Source organism: Desmodus rotundus, chromosome 5 (genome assembly GCF_022682495.2).
Source record: "Desmodus rotundus isolate HL8 chromosome 5, HLdesRot8A.1, whole genome shotgun sequence".
Taxonomy (NCBI): Eukaryota; Metazoa; Chordata; class Mammalia; order Chiroptera; family Phyllostomidae; genus Desmodus; species Desmodus rotundus.
In genome coordinates, this window is record NC_071391.1 from 24,869,562 (window position 1) to 24,891,909 (window position 22,348).

General features: G+C 42.0%; 1 protein-coding gene across 4 annotated transcripts in view; it reads left to right on the forward strand.

Annotated features, from left to right (window-relative positions):
* Positions 1–22,348, forward strand: part of MPPED2 (metallophosphoesterase domain containing 2) — a 158,166-nt gene that overhangs the window by 46,999 nt on the left and 88,819 nt on the right. The window lies entirely within an intron of this gene.

Here is a 22,348-nt window from a genome sequence, read left to right on the forward strand (position 1 = left end):
AACACTCCAGAAACTTGGAACATGAGAGCACCTTATACACTGTGAAAAGTCTAATGGCAACTTTGTGGTTACTGTTAGATACACCCACAGATCAGCGTTATGGGAGTATGTCAACTCCTGGGCCAGGAACTGCTAGATACTAGGTGACAGGGCAGTCATTGCCAAGTATTAACATTACAAGTTATTCATAGCTAGGTTAGATGGCAGATCTTTTCAAGAATCCTTTTAGGTGAGCAGAAGAAGTGCAAGGGTTCTGAGATTTTAGAATCTCTAAAGACACTAAAGAATTATATAGTAGAAAGCAGAAATGACTCTGGAAAAATAACATCACGAACAATTTGTCAGCCAACAAAAATTATACAGCAATGTAGGCATAAACTTTAAATCAGGGTTTGAAAAATTTTAAAATATTCGATCAAATGTATATGTTCATGAAAAATAATATTCATTAAAACAGTGAAATATTAAAAAGCCAATAAATGTAACTAGTAATATACTATAACATATGTTGAGTTTTCCTGTGATCTTGGACATCAAGCCACATTTTATATAGTGGACATCAGAGTACATGTCTGTTCTTGTACTTTTGGTTATTTAAATTTAATAGTATCTGTAAGATTTTAAATGATTTTTGCATAATTTTCATATTTATCCTTTTTAATAGCAGCATGGCATGTGTATTGTTTTATGTTTCTATTTAATAAAACATCCCTCTAACATAAACGTTTAAATTAATCACAGTTTTTCCTCTGATAGCCAGCACTGAAATGTATATTTTTGTTTGTATATGTCTTTCTGCTTCCATTGACTTATTTCTTAGGGTAAAACATGGTATTAGTTAAATTTCTAAGTCCAGGATATGAAGCTCTGTCTGGTTCTTGTTGTCTGCTGGCACCTTGCTTTCTGAGGGGGTTGTGGCTGTGTATGTCATTAACAGTAATAAATATTACTGTTTTACCATGATCTTGGCAGAATTGGGTATTGGAACTTTATATTTTGTGCTGGTTTCATAGGTATTCAGTCACCGTAATGAAAACAGCAAGATAGCTTGAATATCATTCAGCATAATCTCATTTTTACAGATGACTCAGAGATGCAGGGAAGTTATTTGACTTTCTCAGAGTCTCCTTGTGGCAGAAGCTGGGTCTATAATCCGCAGCTTTCCACTTCTCTGTTGCCTCTGCCAAAGTTGCTTTCAAGTATTGTTATCTTTTCATTTTAGCAACTTTTACTTATGAACTATTAGCAGGCAAGATTATTTGGGGTTGAATTTGGACAGTTGTAAACTGTGGTTTGACACCTGAATCTCAACACAGAACTGATGTAGCTGCATTGACAATGTCGATTTGTAAAGAAATAGAACCACACTGTGAGTAGCCTTCACAGAAATACAAGACAAGAGAGATCTTGGTTATAATCTTGTTTAGCCGCTGACCTCGAGCAACTGAGTTAACCTCTCTTTTCCCCTTGGTTTCCCTGTTCAGAACTAAGGATTAATGCCCCCCGTCTTTCTCTGTTGTTGTGCAGATTAATCAGTAAGTGATTGCTGCTAGTAAGTTTTTGTGGGCCATTAATAACTGAATGGGGAATGTGGTGAATGAACCATCTACAGATACTTAAAGGGTAAAAACAAGAAGAGGTCAGGAGAATTATTTAGTGGGTTAGAAGTAAACACTGAGAGGTTTTATAAGGGAAAGTACTTCATAAGTGGAAATGTGCCGGAACTAAGGAAATGAAATGATAAGGAAATAAAATGCTGAGGTCCAGATGCCTGGTCAATTCCTTCCCTTCCCATTTCCTTTCTCATCTCCTGAGGCAAGAGAAAGAGGGCTTTGATGGGGCTGCAGAATGTAAGGGCAAAGGAAGGGAACCCATTGGGAAGTGGATGCCAAGGAGTTGGGATCCCATAAGGAAGGCCCAGAATAGTTCAGTTACCCTGGCAACCTCCTGGTGCTGTGAGGTGAGACATGGTGTGTTATTACACTCCACGTATTGGCTCAGTGGGAACCTCCCACCCGAAACAAGTACTTCGAGCAACTCCTGCCCAGCGGACTAGCAGTATGGAATCCAGGATGAGATCAGTTTAGACCTTATGCTGTAACAGGGATTCCAGCTCTCATCCAGCATGGGTCCTCAGATTTGGCAGGTCCTGAGAATCCAATGCACCTGTAGCTGATTTCCTTCTTTCTACTCGATCTAGACTGCCCTGATTGTTGGAAACAACCTGACCATCCCCTAAGATCCTTCCAACGGGCTAATTTGTTTCTACTATAGGCCAGGCTCTCCTCTATCCGTACAACATCCCTCTAAAGCTGCTAATGCTTTTCCCAGTATTATAGATGAAGGACCTTATAGATGAAGTTGGGTTGCCTTACCCACGATCATTTAGCAGATAGGAAACTCAGAGGGGCTAAAACATCCACCGCAGGGCACTTGACGAGTAAACCTGGGGTTGTCTTACCCCAAAGCATGAGCCCTTTTCCTTTTACCAACCTGTGATGACATGACCGGACTTATGGCAGCTGGGAAGCTCGTTGATTTTAGGTTTGAACTAAATGCGATAGCTTCCCCCAGTGTCATACGGCAGTTGAGTAGCTGTTTGACCATGTGCTGTTACTTGAAAGATGTATTCAAGTCCTGCCTGTCTTGAATCTCACCCTCACCTACCAGCTGCAGGGCCTGAGAATCCCATCACACGCTCCCTGTTGGTTCAGAGAGGATGGGTGCTGGTTAATATGGACATATGTCACCTGGCAGGTGTAGCACATCAAGTTATTAATACAAAGTAATTTATGAGGTAAGCGAGCACAACACAGGGCTGTAAGAAGGTAGAACTCAAACTAGACTCAGTCAGAGGATGGAAAGGTAGTGTTGCATACAATGATTGGGAGCCCTGGGAAGGGCCAGCTCTAAATTCCACACCTTTGACAAATTGCTAACTATTCTGAGCCTTGATTTCCTCATTTGTAAAATGGGCATCATAATAATATACTCCACGGGTTGTTGTCAGGATATACTTTGTGATAAAGCTTGTATCATTCTTAACACAGCCCTTGGCCTGTAGACGACTTTCAACAAATACCATGGAGGGAGACAACAGAGACAGTGTTGTGAAATCCAAAAGGCAGAAACTAGAAGGTTCTGGCACTGTGGTTTTAAAGGGAGATTCAGAGTGTGAGAGGGAGCACAGAAAATATAAGAACAGGAAGGAAGTCTCCCCAACGATTACACTAATTGGACAGAATGTTAGGACAGGAAGAGGCTTGGAGGTCCCACTTCCAAATTCAGTAGAAGGAGAAACTGAGGCCAGAGAGATTAAACAAATTGTCCAGGGCCCCTCAGATAATGAATAGAGAAGTTGGATTCCAGTCCAGCTTGGATGGGGAGGGGGCATTGAACTATAACATGATTTTTGACTGTGTGTGGTAGGGTCCACACACTGCACCCCTCCCTCCTCCCTCAATGACATGAATCACTTAATGCAGTCCTCACGATAACTTGTTAAGTAGGCATTAGCTTCTGCTTTTTACTTATGAGGAAGCTGAGCCTTGGTAAAGTCAACTTACCTCAGGTTATGCATTTAGGAGGTGACCTCTGGATTTGAACTTGGGTCCATCAGACTCCACTTCCCAAGTATGTTCTCCTGTCTTTCTCTATTCCCAGTCTGGGGCCTGGAATCCCAGCGGAAGGAACCATATCTTGGGTAAAAAGGTGGTTCTGTGAAGAACTGCCTCCTTTAACACATACCCTCCCACATAGGCGCCCTCAGGGTCTGAGGTGGGTTAATGTCATGCGAGAGCTGTTTTGTGGCACAGACTCTGTCTAAGAGTTGGCCAGTGGGAGTGTGTTAGGGGGTCATCCATTTGGTGTGGACCACTCCAATGGCCACGAGTTACAACAAAGTAAATCTTCACAAAGAACACAGAAAACAACACAGTCACATTTGCTCCAAGGGATAGTCTAAGTGACACTGTGAAATTAGCATATAGCGGCACTCAGCTCCATCCTTGGAATGAATAGCCCCTGCTGGGAGACTGAAAATCTCGCCTTCTGTGGGTAGCTCTCTCCCACTTGTGAACCCTCCAGTTACAAGTAACCCTCAGGGGCAGAGCTGCGGGAAAGAGGCACAGGTAAATCTTTCCCAAAGAAATACTTTTTAAAGTCATGGTTAAACCCTATAGTCTCATTAATCCGTGAGCTCAGATAGTTAGAGGTATGTCCCGAATAGTCTTTGGCGAGCAGAACTGGGATCCTAGCCTCTCAACCATCAGAGTTTTTTCTTTTTTATCTTGGCAAAAATACATGGCAGTGATAGACGGGGCTTAAATGTAAGCTTGTGCACTACAGATTACGTGCCAGTTAAAATGTGACTATTTTTGTTGCTTTCTAGTAAATTCGGAACAGCAGTGCTTTCTAACATCACTGATGTGCCTGAAGGTACATTTTGTGAGGCACTGGGCCTTGTGTGGCCTCCCTTCACTTTGCCTCTATGATCTTCCTGAGCCGCTCTGATGTTCTTTACTGTTATTCGTCCTCATCTCTGCTGTTCCCTCCGGAATGCTTTAGCTAGGCTTCTTCACTCTTGCCCCTGTGCCCGTGGATGCTGCACAAATGAGGCTTAGAAAATGTTGGCATTTGATTGCACATCCACTTTCTTATTTTCAACTTGCATTTGCCCCTCCATTCTTCCTATTCCCCAAATGCACACGCCCTTCCACACTTGCCCTTCGCAGGCCCCACTTCCTGAATGACCCTACCCCTCCAGGAGAACTCCCTCACCCTTTATGCCTGAAGCTCTTTTGCAGCTGGTTGCTTCCCTTAATAAATACATTGGTCCCCCGTGTGTTCAGCCAGCCCTCCTCATGGTTGTTACGGGATTGTTTTTTTATGTCAGTCCCCCACTAGACAACAGCGTGTGCCCAGTGGGTGCTCTCTGTACCCCCAGTTCTGAGTAAAGGGCCTGGAACAGGGTGGTGTGTACGAACAGTTGCTGAATTTCTGAGTGGATGAATGAATGAATGTGCAGGCACAAGAACTTTTTCTGCCTCGCCTTTTGGCTCAGCCATTAAAATTATGCAGGCCTTACCGTACGTAAAATGTCTTATCCTCCTTTCTCTGCTTCTCCCTTTCCCTTTCTTCCTTTTCCTTTTCTCCTCAAAGTATTTATAATAGCCACTTGGCTATTGTTAGTAAATTCTATATACTGTGCAGGGATGCTTAAAAAGGATTTGTTGTTGTTTTGTTTCCAATATTATAATTAGAACGACAGTGTTCTTGGGTGGCCTGTTCTTCCAGCCAAAAATTTATATATAACGATTTAGTGACCTCGTCAGTCAAAATCCCTTTTAACGTAGCACCAGTGCCACGAACTTTCAATTACGGTTTTTCGTCGGTCTCAGTTGTCATTCAATAGCTCTGAGCTTCAGTTTCTCCAGGCCTAAAAGGAAGAAAGAAAATGCTTCCAAGGAGAATCTCAAGAAAGGGACTATTTATATTTGTAGGAGCATCGTATTAGGCAGGGCTACAACGGAGTGTGACTATGACAAACGTCCCAGATCCTAGGCGTACAAGTCAGTTTTGTCCCTTTCCACAGTCATACCAGGAGGCTGTGTTTCCTTCCAGCGATTCTGCTCTTGGCCCATGGTTTTGGAGCTGGCCTTTAGGAAAAGCTTGCACAATACCAGCTATTTTTTTTACTCTTATAATGCATGTAATACATGTTCATTCATGATAACTTAGCAAACAGAGATAAGTGAGAGAAGAAAACAAAATTGCCCCTGGCTAGAGATAACCACTGTTAACATTTAGTGCGAGTCTCTATAGAATGTTTTCTATCAATACGTATGTACATGTACACCACACAGTTTTCCCAGTAGAGACCTTACAGGAATACCATTTTATAATCCCTCGTTCATCTTAATGATATATCACAAACAACTTTCTAAATCAATAAATATGGCTAAAAGACTTTCCCCCTCCAAAGACTATTTTCAGTATAAAAAGATATTGTATATATCATAAAAATTTCAGTATTTGACGTGTGCAAAGTAGAAAATATTCAATCACCTATAATCCTTTTCAGAGCAATGATATTCGGTTGTTGCATTTGAGAAATTTTTCTATTTTCTCTTGCTATTTTGAATATCCTTAATAGCAGCAATCTTCACACTTTAAGGGCTTTTTGCTTAGTGACTATTTTTTAATTTATTTTTTATTTTAAAAAATTGTTACTACTTTTTTCCAAACAACTTTCTTTTTTAAGAACTTTAAATTTTATTTTTCAATTACAGTTTAGATTCAGTATTATTTTGTATTAGTTTCAGGTGTACAGCATAGTGGTTAAACAGTCATGTACTTTATGAAGAGTTCCCTTCAGTATCTCCAGTACCCACCCAACATCATACATAGTTGTAACATATTATTGACTATATTTCCTGTGCTGTACTTTACATCCCTGTGACTATTTTTAACTGCCAGTTTTAGTTTTTAATCCCTTCACCTCTTTCACCTAGTCTCTCATACACCCTCCCCTCTATCAACTGCTATTTTTTAAAAGATTTTATTTATTTATATTTAGACAGAGAAGAAGGGAGGGAGAAAGAGAGGGAGAGAAACATAAATGTGTGGTTGCCTCTTGCGCCCCCAAATGAGGACCTGGCCCACAACCCAGGCATGTGCCCTGACTGGGAATTGAACCAGTGACGCTTTGGTTCACAGGCTGGCACTCAATCCACTGAGCCACACCAGCCAAGGCTCAACTACTATTTTTTAAAATTAATAGAGCTATGCATATTATCCTGTAATTTTAAAAAATTTAACACATTGTGCTCTGTGTCAACGTGGTGGTCTTTATATGGGTGTGCTGTAATCTATTTATCTGTCCATATTACTGGAGACCTAAGATGTTTTCATTCTTTTATTATTATCTGCACTTGTTTGATGAACATCCTTCTTGCTCTCTCTTTGCAAACATCTTTAATTACAGTTGTAGGATGGCTTCCTAGAATAATAACTGTTGCACCAAATGATACATACTTATTAAAAAATCCTTTTATTATGTAAAGTCAAAATTTCCCCTATATTCTCCATAAGAGTCTGAGCAGTATTTGAGTTTGTTTCATATACCGTATTTTTGGACTATAAGACACACTCCCCACCCCCCCAATGTGGGAGGAAAATGGGGTTGCGTCTTATAGTCTGAATGTAGCTTACCTGTCTCACTGTGTGTGGGGGGAGGGTAGGGGACGGCAGTGGAGCGGGGTCCCAGAAGGCAGGAACAGGGTCTCCACTGCAGGAAGTCTTATGGTCTGGTGCGTCTTACAGTCTGAAAAACACAGTAGTTTTGAATCTTCTCAGTGGCAGAAAATCTTCACAGTTGAAGGACTTTTTAAAAATGACTACAAACTCTTTTTCTAATTGTGAAAGCTTACATTCTTTGTGAAAAATGTAGATCATTGTTCAGAAAAGAATTTAAGATCGCGGTATATCCCACACATCACCGCTAACTATCGACAAGTGGTGTGGTCCTTCCCGTGTGGTGTGTGAGTGCACATGCATCCAGCCTGTGCAGATGGGAGTGGCCAGTAAATGCTACCTGCCGCTAAGTGACGTTGTCCAAGCAAGCCAGCGCAGTGACGCCTCCTTCCCGCCAGGTTGGTGAGTTTCTCTAACTCCCTGGGAGGGCAGAACGTCAGGGGAAAGTGGCCTTGCAGTCTTTTGTGCCCCGGTGACCCGATGGCCTGTGGCCCAATCTGCCTGTGGATCAGAGGAAAATGTGAGCCCCCTGGCTCTGCCTGACTACCAGGAACGGGGCGCCACCTCCTTTCCAGGCTTCCCAGATCTGATGCACGTAGACGCGCTTTTAGATTCTAATGAATTCTGAACCATGTCTGCGGGCCCAGACCTCCGATTTCCCTGTCCCTGTTTCAGCCTCCTGTCATCTTCCTTCTGCCCCGATCTTCAACTTGACTCTGCCCCTCTCCCTCCCATGTCACCGCCCCTCCTCTGGAAATCATCTCTGCACACCAGCTCCTGTCTTACAGACTCGAGTATGCCAGGCTTCAGTCAGAGGGCAGCTTATTTTTTAAACTCTGACATGTGATGCTTCCCAGGCATGCTTTGCACTTTTAAGGCTACTGATTTTTGCAACAAAATTATTAGGAACTGAGGCCTGGGAAGTGGGCAAGAGATACAGTATCTTGAATAAAAAACATGATGTGACGTGACGACAACTGCTCTCTTATAAGGTGCTGAACAGTTCCCAGAAAATAGTTTCAGAAAGACGTGAGCAGGGAGCCTCATTGGAATGTGTATAGTGATGTATCTTTATGGCTACTTCATAGTCATCTCTAATAGACAGGCAAAGGTGTGAGTGAGGCTTTGCGGAGGGCACACAAAGCCACTTCCTGTGACTTGCAGAGGAGAATGTGCCCCAGTTCCTTACAGCCTGGAATTCCCTGGTGCTCATTGTCTGGAGTTAAATATTAAATATCAAAGGAATTTCTTAATTTTTAGCTGCTCACAAAAACAGCATCTGATATGCTATACTTTTCAGTTTTTCAGTCATAATTTCATTTTCCCAATTACAGTCCTTGAGTTACAATTGTTTTAAAAGCTTCACTTTCTAGTTCAAGCAATTACTTAGGGTGGTTTTTTTTTCTTTGTATGAGATTCTAGAATTTCAAGAAGTATCTATGAGTTGCCTATATATCCTATCCTGTCATGTGGATACAAAATTCCTGATTTTTTGTCTGTCATAGTATGAGTATTTGCTGAATCCAAATAACAAATCCGTGCTTGTTGTCCTCTTGTCTGTCTTTACACCTAAGAACCTTTCGTCCCAATGGGAATTACTTCATGGTCTAATTCATATATAAGAACTTTTTTCCAATAAAGAAAAAAAAACCTCTGAAGAATAGTCCAATTTTGACACAGAATAAACTAACGTGTGAAAAAAAAAAACCCCTAAATGCAGAATAGTTGAATATGCTCGAACACGTAAGACTAGATTTTGTTTCATTAGAAAGGATCGTTTGTGACCTGAGGTCAGGATGACGAGGTCATTTGTGATCCATGTGAACCTAATCCTCTTCGTCACAGCCAGCCATTTTCTTAAATTACATTAATTATAATGCCTCTAATTTATATGACATCTTTCCTCCAAAGGACTCAGAGCACTTTTGAGTGTATTAGATCATTAATGCTTATAATGGTCCAGGGAAGTTGATACGGGCAGACGGTATTATCCCTGTCTTGCTGATAGATGGATTGGGATTCAAAAGGTGGAAGGACAGACTGGGGTCATACTGTGGACAAGAGCTAAAGTCACTGTACACTGTCTCTACTCTCCAAAATTCAATTCTCAAGCTTCCTTCTTTCTCCTTTGCTGAAATATCCCATCTCCTAGACAGAAACAGGCATGGGCAGGACACACAGAACTATTACTATGTCAGCTGACCAGAGATGGCCAGGCACACACTTTCCTAAAAAGGGTACATCTTTTTGAATTTTACTGTGTACAATGTTTACTGTGTGACAATTTTGTCACTATTAAAAATAAATAAATAAAAGAAGAGGAGCTCTTTGGAAACAAAAAAGCCCCCAAGTTTTCTAAACCTGCTGGCCCAAGAGGGAAAAATTGAAGCCCCCTGAAATATGTCATCCTAAATCTGGGAGCAGCATCCTTGTACACCAGAGCAGGAAGGGACTTCATCCTCAAAAGGCTATTTGCTTTTGATCTCAGCATTTCGTCAGAGCTAGGTCCTGCTTTGTGCAAAGCACTGAGAGTGTTTAAAGGAACAAGAGAGCAATATCACTGCACTTAGCATCCATTTAATCCTCACAGCGTTCAGATTGGTTGATGCTATTGTTTTTATAGATGCAGAAAGGGAGGCAGGATCCTTTTTCCATGGGCAGCGCATCAGACTGAGATTTTGTGGGATGACACTGAGTATCCACTTACTGATGGAAGAAAATCTATGGTGGCAGTCAGGGTTCTTCGTGAGCTGGTCCAAACTCTCTGGCTTCAGTCCCCATCGTACTTCTCTCTGCCTTCTTCTTCACTGCTGGGGCTTATGTTTTATTATTCTGACCCTTTTGTTCCTTTCCCCCAACCAGAGCAATATTATGGTCCAACCACCTTGAACCTTTACACTTACCCATTTCCTCTACGGGTCTCTGCGCTTTCTCCTTGGTGAGATCTTATGTTTTCTACTTGTGTCTGCTTACTCATTGTTGCTCTTCCTCCACTGAGGAAGTGGAGGGTCAGTCAAGCTCCGTGAGGGTGTGGACTTCTGCTGTTTAGCACCGTGTGCTCGATATCTACAACAGTGCCCGACTCGTGCTCAAAACGTGTGTTGAGTGATGGAGAGATGAATGAAAGCGAGCTCCATGAGAACAGGGGGTGGGTCTCCCTGGCGTTGATAAGGTCTCAAGCACAGTGCTGAAAGCACTCAGTCCATTTTTGCTAAATAACTGAATATTGGCTCCTGTTAATCCCACCGGCTGCCTGCCAATCTTGTTCCTTTTATTCTGTGAACTCTTGGCCATTCTTTTTTATTTTTTAGAATTTTATTTATTTATTTATTTATTTATTTATTTATTTATTTATTTTTACTTCTAGAGAGAGGGGAAGGGAGGGAGAAAGAGAGGGAGAGAAACGATGTGAGAGGGAACACTGATCGGTCGCCTTGTGCACACCATCCCCAACCAGGGACAGACCCAACAACCCTACCAGTTGAGCCACCCCAGTCAGGGGGCTCTTGTTCATTCTTTAAGGCCTAATTCAAAGGTTATCTCTGTGAGGAAACTGGCCCCACATCCTTGGTTCCCTTGCTCCCCTCCATACTGAGTTCAGACCATTAGCACACATTAGTTTTAGAGCTTCTTCTGGTCTCCTCTTTCAATTACGAGGCTCCTGACAGGATGCTCCCCGTGGAGTCTTTAGCAGATAGGGACGCTTAAATAAACGTTTGGTCTTCTTTGCTTCCTAGTTGTACTACCATTAACGAAATGTGTTGCTTCCCTGATCTTCACCCACTTCTTCTCTACAACAAGGAGAAAGAGTCCCAGAGCTGGGAGGGTGAAATTTGAGGAACGTCCTCAGCAGATGTCAGGTGTCACGTACATGTTAGAGGTGATCACGTTATTGTTAACATCCCAGCCTTCATTGTCTTCTATCGCGCAGACCTCCAAATGCCTTCCCAGAGCCCGCCACAGGTTTCTGGATGAGGACAGTCGCTCTTCCAGCAGCGTAGCCCTTGGTTTGGCTTTCAACTTGCCGACGCTGCAGGGATCCCTTCTGTTTTAGGCCTCCCACGTCCTCCCAGCCTGCCTGCATATTGTTTCCTGGCGTTTTTTCCGGCTGTCCCCTGGGTTCTTGAATGTCATTTTCCTGGCTCTTCCAGCTGCATCAAGAGTCTGTTCCGCTTCCAGGCTATGGCTCGACTCACTAATTCTTGATCTTCCCCCTCTCCCCCCACCTTTTGACGGATAAATTTTCATTATTGGTTTTGCGTGAAAGTCTTCAGGGTTCCACTCTGCCTGACCCCTGTGGTCACTTAGTGATTACATGCGCCAGCTGAGGTAATTTATTCACTTTGTTTTGGTGTGAACACGTCCCATGGGTCTTGTAACTGCTGTAATCACTTGACCCTAGTGACTGTTAAATGCTTTAAACACAGTTATTTTTAATTTATAATTGTTTTCATTAAAAATCCCTTATAGTAACTTAACTGACCTTGCTGTCAACGTGGCATTATGTGCAGGGGAAGAAATGAAAATATTATGATGCAAATAATATAGTACTCATCAGAGATAGGCAGCAAATCATTAGCTCACCCTACACACGCTCCCTTGGAGTAGTCAAGGAAGAGGAAGGAGAAGAGGGCATAACTGCAGCGCGCTCTGTGTTATTCAGTGCAGCCTTGCCTGTGGGCCGAGCAGGCCTAGCTGTCGGAACGGGAGCGTAGAGTGTGGAGTCCGAGGTGAAGTTGCAGAAGGGCTGTTCCTGTGTAAACAGCACTCCCCACACCAGTGGGCGGTCCCCGTTCATTAATCATTTTTCAATAACATTTTTACACCTATTTTGAATCTAATTTCAGGTTTAAGAAAAGTTGCAAGAATAATACAATGAATTCTCATATACCCTACACCCAGATTCCCCAATTGTTAACGTTTTGCTACATTTGCTTTTTCCTTCTCTCTCTCTCTCTCTCTAGGTGTAGCTATATTTTTTTCTGAAGCATTTGAGAGTAAGCTGTAGACATTATGTCCCTTTACCCTCAGTCTTTCACCTTTTCTAAGAACATGGATATTCACTTACATTAGCCCACAGTAGTTTTCAAAATCAAATATAAATTGACAGAATTCTATTATTCAATCGACAGACTTTTTTCTGATTTTGCGAATTGTCCTAATAATGTCCTTTATAGCAATTGTTTTTCTGTTCAGGATCCACCATGCACTGCAATCGGTTTTAAAAATCAAACCAAACCAAACTAAAAGAAAATACTGTTTCTCATTTTCTTACCTGTGAGGAGAGAGGGGTTATAATAGAAAACTGAACCTATAAAATTAGCGTATCTATATACGAAGTGACAGGATGCTGTGGGCCTTTTGCAGGTGTATTTGTTGTCCCGTTTATCTCCTGCAGTCCTCAAGCAAGCAGACAAAGAAGGTATCCTCGAGCTGGTGCTACACATGCTGCCCCTACCGTACCCTGGGTCACAGAGCTTAAGAGTAGTCAGTATCTGCTCTGAGTCACCTGACCTCTTCCATGCCATACAAGAAGGGTGGGACCCCAGGGCCCTACAGACTGGTGGCAACAGGGAATTAAGTGATGCCACATTTCTTTTGTTTCTGATTTTTATATTGTCCTGGTAAGGACCAGAAAATATATTTACCTTAGAGAGTTACCTTTTTTGTTTGTTTGTTTGTTTGTTGCAAGAGATACTGCCTTGTACCTTAACTTGTTTACAGGTTAGTGAAATCATCAGTGACTGTCCAATAAACTAGGTTAGTCTGCCGGAAGGCTAAGTAACGAGATGAGAAGAGCCTTGGTACCCTGGTTGGTGGTGGCAGTGGACGTCCGCACACGCAGATTCTCTGCGTGCTTCTGGCCTGGCTGAGCTAGTCCTTGTGCAAACTTGAAGGCACGTTCATTCCAGAGCTGTGGACTGAAGGGCTCCTGGCTTCTGCACAGATAGTTGGTTAGTAGGCATTCATAATTTAGCTTCCAAGGGGGGTTCATTTCAAAAACTCACAGATCTCTATACTTGGTTTTGTTTTTGTTTATCCTTGCTTCCTTTTCCTTCTTGGGGAAGGAAATTGGAGTCATTTTGCATTTGCATTTTCAAAATTTTTAGTGTTTCCACTATGTATTCCTGCTGCTTGCCCATGAAGTGCTTCAGTACAGAGGGCGAAGAGGTGTCACCTGGACCTGGCGCATGTACTTGTCCAGTGGCCTTCAGCCCGCTCACCCTGTTGGGTAGTAGCAACCTTTATAGTCTTTAATTAATCTTCTATTTTGATTTGTCCCCAAATGAACGTCCTTTTTGAGTTTTTAAAAAATTTTTATTGCATATTCTTGGTTACCTACCGTTCTTCTGCTAGCATTTACTTGTACTTGTCACCTTGTGATCTTTTGAGATTGTAATACATACTGTTCTTATGTATAGTGTTTTGAAATGGGTTATTTAGGGCATTTGATTTTAGCATGTGTAACTGTCCTTAGAAAACACACACACGTACACATATTATATATATATATATAATCAAAATATCTCTGATCTTGAAAATTGGAGATTTTTACGATGTTCCAGAAAAAAATTACATTGGGGAAAAAATGACTTATGTTTGATTACACCGGCTGTATTTCCTAGTTCTTTTCATGTCTGGAATTTGTTTTTAAACCCTCTTTGGTATATCCAAAATGAATAATTAAGCAGCTAACTGTAACATGCATTATTGATCTGCTAGATTTAGATGTTATTGCAACAAGTTTTGTGTGCATTATGAAGCTGAAATAAAGTCTTTTTCCCCCAGTGTTTCTTAAATTCTGTTGAAATTTCAGGAGCAGGAAAGAAACAGCACATTTGTTTTCTGTCTAATTTTAGGGTAAAGTACAATTAGACCGTGTTGTCTCCCTTCTCCCTGTCATTTAGGTGAATCTCATTTATCCTCTAGTTTCTATTTTTCTCCCTTGTTTGGAAATAACGTTGGGAAGTAAACTTTCATTCTGAGGAGACTAAACTGGCCTGTGAGGACAGATATCCAAGTATAAAATGTACAGCCTCTGAACTTTGATTTCTTTGTCAGATGTTGAGGACAAGGTGATGTGGTTCTTTCCTCACTGGCTCTAAATTATTTCATCTTACACAGTCGTTGGTGAGTCAGCACTTATGCTATATCGCGGCCTTATGCATTTAGCACCTGAACTTGGAGTTGATAATCACAAGAGCCTATAGTAATAGTCTTAGTAGTGGTGATGGGGGTAGTGGCTTTGGTAGAACTGGTGCTACTGGTAGGAATGCTCCTTTAGTTAGCTGCAGTTTATGAGTTTCTTGGGGATTTAGGAAACCAAACTGGTATTTTCATATTCTTCATTTCATGTAACCACAAAGCCTAAAAATGATTTACATATGAGTTGACAAATCAGTCTTTGAACTTGTGTGTTTAGCACTGTGAAAATGAAGAAACAAAACTTAGCGTACTCCTATGAAAATAGGTAGAAACCAGAAGGATGTGTATGTTGTTCGCAGTGCAGGTAGAGCCTTTGCTTCTGGGTGGGGTTTTGTTGTTGTTAACAAGGTCTCAGGGTTAGAGGTGGGGAAAGGCAGGCCTTTCACCTTCACAACTACTGCAGGTGCACACACAACTACTCCTCCAGCTGACTCCCCCCGTCCATTGTCATGGGACCGGAGAGTGCACAGTGAATCAGAAAGTCAGCTAAAGTGGGTCACCGTAATGAGATAAACGTGTAGCTAAATATTTTTATTATAACTGGAAGCATGGTGATGTGCATGTTTTGGCGGGGCTTCTGAAGTCGTGCCGAAGCCTTTTCTTTGTTCACAGTGATTAGAGATCAGCACTGTCTTTCTTGGGTAAATCGCACATGCTGTGTATCATCTTTATCTAAAATTTGCCGTACTTTTCACGCTTCTATTTTACTGGATGTATTGGCCTGTCAGAACAGAAAGGTGCCTGGGAAGCAATCAGAGTGCAGAATATTTCCAGATTTTTATGATTCTTTACCCCTCTTTAAAGCAGTGTCGTTTACCCCCTCTGCCACAGCGCATGTATACACTGTTTAAATGTTCATATTTAGTCATTTTTAAGTACTATATAATGGCACTAGGTAATTATGGTACACAGGACAGCTGGCGTAGACTAGTTCGGGGATAGATGGGAGTGGCTTAGGGATGCTGTGAGTGTGAACAGATGTGCGTAGGTGTCACCAGGGACACTTGTGACTGTCGTTAGTGCCCTGTGGGCAGCAGTCGGTGTGTGTCTCACAGGGACTGGAGAGTGTCAGTTAATAGAGTGTCTAGAAACTCTATTAGATTTCTAGAAAGATCTAAAACAGAAACTATGTGTGGTTTCTAGTAGATGTTCTGTAGCTCATAGTTTTCCATACTCTCTGATCATAACATCTGAGGTTCTACTCTTATATATGGTCTCTTTACCTGCCTTGCATATGTTTTAAAAAAATGTCATAGATATAGCTCAGTGACAGAGAACATGCATTTGTTCACAAGGCAGTGTATACAGGTGGGTCTTTTCGTTTCATTATATATAAGCTAAGCGCGGCACACAGTAAGATTCCACAGTCTAAGGTATCGGGAAGGAGTTTAAATTTAAAGAAGGGTCATGTCTCCTGGAAGTATTATATTCATGGTTTGTTTTATTAAGGCAAATCTGGAAGCACCCTTTCCCATGACAGGTGGGGGGAGGATCAGGAAACTTGTCAAGGCAGTTCTTGCTCTTCTCCTCCTCGGGGTTAGAGGGGCTAGAGTCTGAGCTGGTCCATCCTCACAGAACGGGATCTCCCTGCTGGGGTTAGCGCCCTGCCCCACCGCCCAGAGAGGGAGAGCAGCCAGAGCACAGCGCCCGCAGACAGGCTCCCGCATCCGCGGGGTTACTTCCAGTCTAAACCTGGGTAGTTCCGAGTTTCTGAGGTGTCTGCTTCATCAGATACGCACCATGTAGTGTTCTGCACATCCATTTTGAAAATTTAACAAGCTCATCAATATTGTTGGTTTTTAAAATCTCTTTTACCATAGCTGTACATTTGAATCTACCCTTTTTAGAAATGTGTATTAGGAAAATATGCCCAGTGTTTGTATGACTGTTTGTATACCCTGGTGTGAAATACAGATGCACACCAACTAACAATAGCTATAAAAATGAAATCTTACACAAGCGGCGCCCTGCCTTCCCAGTCAGCAGGAACAAGGCTTTTGGTGGGGTCCACGGGAAGCTTTATTGCTGGGGAGGGGTGGGGGGTGGGGGGTGGGGGTGCGGCTCTCAGCTCGGCTGGAGAAGTGGGCAGGGGAAAGCGTTGCAACTTTTAGTGTAATGCATAATGCTGAAAGAAATTGTATCCCGTCGTAAAGATTAGCAGGCTGTGTAATTCAATTTAAAATTGGTTAGCATATCTTGACTATTATAAAGCCTTTCTTTCTTTTTTGTTTTTGTTTTATCGCCACTCCATTATTTTAGGTTGTCCACCAATATAGAATACAACAAACAGCCAAACCATGCAGAATCTCTTTCTGTGGTTCTGCCAATTGGAGGAATTATTGGTGAATGCAAGAGATTATCTTAAAATGAGTTAAGAAAATGCTCGCTCAATTGAACACCTCCTTCTTTTCTTTCTTACTTTTTTTTTTTTTTATAAAATGAATTTCGTCTGGGCAAGCAATCCTTTTAACAGCATTTGCTGGGCACGGGGCTCGGTTCTCAGAGCTCCAGCGTCAGCACCCCTCTGCAGTGTCACGGGCATTACTGTACCACTGACAACCGCGACTCAGTGGCTTATGTTAATGCAAGACTAACAGACCCACATCCGACAGCAGTTATCCGTGCTGGGGGGTTAATAAATGTTCTCCGAATTACTGTCTTTATTTTCTTTATTACAAGAAAAACGGGAGGCTTCCGCAGCCATGCCTCCTGCTTCTTGCTAAGTCTCAGTGACTTGCTAATTAACTGTTTTGGTTCCAGTGCTTTATGGGCTCTGCTGAGTTTAATATTCATGTTAAGGAAATGCTGAATCCTTTGGCCAAAGTAGTAGGAAAAAAAAACCAAATTAAATTCAGCAAACACCTATCCAAGGGCCCTTTATGAACATGAGGAGCTATAGAAATAATAATCACAAGACTTGGCTATGCCAGAAGGACATCTGGGAAATGAACATACAGTATTTTTCTTTTTTGCAGTTTTTTCTTCTATTTATTTGTGAGTGATCTTAATTTTTATCCGTGTTCGGAGGGAGTTTTGGCCCTGGAGCATTTTGTTAGGGGTCTTCGTGGCGCATCCAGACTCAGTGAGAAAGGCGACCTGATTGATTAGCAATGGCTGCCACGTTGTAGGATGGGGAGGAGGCTGCTCATATTCTGTGCATTTGCAGTTCAGTTTAGTGTCATTTGTCTCTGGTCATATTCATGCTCTCTGACTCTCGCAGACAGAAAATTGCCATAGTAAAAAATCTCTGCCTGCTTTATTTTAACTCTTTATGGCCAGTCCAGACTTCCAGGTGTTTGTATTAGAACGTTCCCCAAATAACTGTGACCTCGGCTTGGTGGCATTTTTAAGTTTCGTTCACACAGTAGGCTGTGCCTTATCTGTTGGCAGGAAGTTTTTGGCATATCTTTGAGGCGAGCGGAGGTTCATATATGAATCAGACAGTCAAGACGAGAAAACACACACGACTCTTTGTGTCCTGTAGGATTTAAGAAACAAGTTAACTAAATTCTAAGCTATAAAGAATCAAGGTTCTCTAACCACTGTGATGGGAGATAACTTTCGAAGCATTTTGCATTCTTTCTTGCAAAGGAGTTAAATAGATCAACTCAGTTTACCCTATTACGTCCCCCAGAGCTTGGGCAGTTCAGCTTTCTCTCGTTTCAGGTTCCTTTCTCCCAAACCTGACCGCTTCCCTGGCAGGTGGTAAAATTTCAGATTCCTGGAGTCTAGCTCAGACCTGTTGTGTCAGGTTCTCTACTAGTGGGTGTGGACAGTTGGAGCTTTAATGAACCCTTCTGTGGCTCTCCTGCCAATGCACTGCCCTGTATTTGCTGGTGGCGGCATCAGTTGTCATGTTCAGGGATCTATTCTGCACGCTCTCTTTACCCTTAGCAAGGCTGTTCTTTTCCATCCTGACCTCTGTGTATTTCCGTTACCTCATCTGTGAAAGGGGATAATTCCTGGCTCATAGGGTTGTCGTGAGGATGAAGTAGATTGCAGTACAGAGTTTTTTAGGACAGTGCCCAACAGAGGGGAATTGTTATTCGTGTTGATTCTAAGCCTCAAAATTGTCATCACCATTTAATTTTGTTTACCAGGACTCTGAGTACCCTTGCCAGAGGCAGCGAATCACAATTCAGGATCTCTTGCTAAGTTGTTGTAAGGAGGAGTAGAAGGTGTACAACGTAGCGTTGTTTGGGAGAGATGTTATGTTATTAATGAAGCATGTGGAAGTGCAAGCAGTGTGTTAAATCAGTAAGGAGACTTTTTTGGCTGGAAGAAACAAAGTGTCTTGAATAACAAGGGATTTATTATCATATAATAAGAAGGATGGAAGGAGGAGTAAAGCGTTTTTTAGGATCTGGTAATTCAGGGACCCAGTGATGATTTTCAGGCACCCAGGCTATTTCAGTATATTTTTCCCTCCTATTCTCACATGTTAGCCTTGCCTCTCAGGTAGGATTGTGACTGTTGAAGTTCCAGGTTTAGTATGAAGACGTGAAAATGTTCGGTGAAAAGAGAAAACCATTCCCTCCTGGTATTGTCTGTTTGTATAGCGGTGACCATTTCCCAGGAGCCCTTCAAGCAGACTGACCCTCATGTCTCACTGGCTAGGATTGGGTGACGTGAGCCTCTTTAATGCAGTCACTGGTAAGAAAAATAGAATTCATCAAGGTCCGCTCACCTGGGTTTAAGAATGGCCACCTTTTTCGTGGGCACATGGCTTCCCAGGGATGAATACATGAACAAAATTAGGGGCTCTGCTGTCATGGGAAACTGAGGTGAGGACTGGAGTAGACCACCTACCGTGTCTGCTTTATGAGTCCGATAATGAAATACCTTTGCCATGGTACTTTGGAGAGAGTACCCTACTGTTTTCCTAGAATGAAGTCCATGTGGTGTGACCTGACTGCAATTCAGGGGACAACAATGGTGGCATGGCTTGGCTGGGGACAGCCTTGGGTAACACTTTAAGATCCCACACTTGTTACCTGTTTCCTATGTTCTTCTTAAAACTTTTCTTTTTCTTTTCCTCTACAACAGTGATTTTCAACCTCTTTTAAAAAATCTCATGGTACAATTAAACTAATTACTGAAATTCTGTGGCACACCAAAAATCATATTTTTTGCTGATCTGACAAAAAAATAGGTATAATTTTGACTCATTCACACTGGATGGCTATTGTTGTGTTGGCTGTCGTCATTTTTTTATCTGACAATCTAAGGGCAAAGAGGTCAATGCTCCTGACTAAATAGTCAGGTATTGCATGTTTTAAAAATTCTTGTGGCATCCCAGTTGAAAATTGCTGTTTTACAGTAGCAGTCCCCACCCTTTTTGGTATTGGGGCAGTTTCACAGAAGACAGCACAGGGAGAGTGGGGAATGTGGGAGAGACAGGAAGCAAAGCTCAGGTGAGCTTCCGTCTGCAGCCCAGGGGTTGGGGTCCGCTGTTCTACAGTATTCCTTTTTCTCATGAATACTGTTCTCAGCATCGCCGGGGTGTGTGTGCGCGTACTCTTGTGGGTATGCATGCTTCCTGCCTCTTTACATTAAGTTACGCATGATCTGGGAAGTCTGTTTCTGCATATCTTAACTGATTATTGATAAAGGGCTGAACAGACGGCAAATATTGACTGTCCCCCTTGAAGATACCTTCCTTGATCACCGTATATCAGTAGATTTTATCTATTACTCTTTTTCATAGCACCTGCTAATTCCCTTCCTAGCAATTCTCGTAGTCTGAGTTTCATTAGTAAGTATTCACATTTTTATTGTCTGTTGTTCCCAGCTGAGTATAAGCTCCCTAAGGGCAGAGACCCTTTTCCATTTTGTCAGTCATTATATTCCCAGCTGGCACCCAGCACACTGCCTGTCTAACCCTAGGACCTGGGGGAGTAGTTGTTGAATGTTGTAGAAAGACTGATCATTCGTGGGCATTCTGGGACCCCATTTCATTATCAAATATCATCCTGACTTTTGAGAGGGTCAGGGATCTAATGAGATTTAATGGGATCTAATAAGATTTCTTTTCCCCAAGGCTGATGGATTAGAAAATTAGGTTATGACCTGACTTTGCAAGAACTTTGTAATGAGCCAAAAAGGAAAGGAAACCGCAAAGAGGGTGAATCTGAGAATATGGAGTTGAAAGTGAACATGAGAGAGTTAAAAAGTAAAACAGTTTAACCCAAAGCATTGAAATCTGACCAGCTCTTCCTAGTAAACATCAACGTCACAAGCTTTGAATGAGTTTGAATAGAAGTGGTTGAAATTCCCAGTTGTGAATTATTATGTTAGATCCTGCAAAAATACCTAATATTTTTTAAACTAATGTACCTAATCTCCTGTTTCTAGCCAAAACACCAAAGGAATTCATTTGAAAAAAATAAAACTACTCTTTTTCAGAAAGTTTGACCTGCATTTTTTCAGCACTACAGAATCAATGATAGTAGCCTAACCTCCCACTGTGCAGAGAATAATCTAGCGAAAAATGCTGGTATTTCAGAGAGTCAGAAATGAAATACTGTGGTTGAGATGAGCCTATGTATTACAAGAAGATATCAGTCTAGAAATCTTTTTTTTTCCCCAGAATCCTGAGAAACCACCTAGGTATTTGATATGAAAAAGGAACCATGTTGGCTACGAGGAAGCAAACATAGCCTCTTAGTTACTGATGGACAAAAATAAGTTAAAATTGTGATGTTTGCCTTGTGGAAGATCTTTACCATTGAATTTCATCAAAGGTGCCTCAATAACAATGTCAGAGACAGAAAGAAAGTTTGGAAGGACAGTGGCTGGGTCCAGAGAGGTCATTTCTATTGTCCTAAGTTCCTCTCCGATCTAAGCTCACTTAAGGTGGCTAAACAGATGCATGCCTTCCATAGGGTCAAATGAAAGACAGTCGTAAGCTGTAAGAGTAAAGGTTTAAAAAAGAATAGAATGAGAACCCCAGCCATGAACTTGAGCAGTTCTGAGTGTTGTGTGATATGAAGCAATAAGTGGCCATATGTCCTGGGTTTTAGTGGACAGGACTTGCAGGTAATGGCAGATTGATTTTAGGAGTCAGAATTCATGGTTGCCGGCAGCCTTTAGAAAAGCCTCTTCGTTTCTCTGAACCTCAATTTCCTGATCTATAAAACATTCCTCGACTCAAAACTCTGATTGTGCAGTTGTATGACATAGTAAAAAGGAGTAGAAGATTGGGCTGCCAAAGCAGGAGACCCTGTTGCCACTCACTCATTGGGTGACCTTGGAGGAGTCATATAGCCAGCCTTTCTGGATCCTAGTTTTCCACTGCACAGAAGGAATGATTCTGATCTCTGAGGACTCGCCAGGGTTGGAATGTCAGTGAGCCTGGAATGAGAGGACAAGATGCCAAGGGCATCCTGCTGCCTCTTGATTTTTTATTTTTATTTTTATTTTCTTTTGTTGGAAGCAAAAGAGAAAAGCTGGCCCTGCAAGTCCATTCGCGTGGATTGTTTTCATCCCGCCCAGTGACTGGGGGGCCTGAGAAGACGCACACTCGCCCTGTCGGGCCAGGGCAGTAGACTCCTTTGTAAAGAGTGGCCTCTGCAAAGCCAGCTGTCAAAATAGTAGTGATTTGCCTGAGAGGCCTAGGGGTGAAAACGTTCAGATGAGGCGATACAACGAAGAGGAAATACAGACAGCTTCCTCAAAAATGAATGGCTATTCTATTAACTCCGCTATTGATTATCTCTTCTGATCTATCCGATGCTGGGAACAAAGGCTGCAAAAATCTTTAAATGAGTAATGTTACCCATGCAACAGCAGTGATTCCCTTCTCTTTTGAAATTGAAACACATTATTTGTGTGATGTGTAGAGTTCATTTATTCATTTATTTATTCATTTGTTCACTGCTTCAACAAA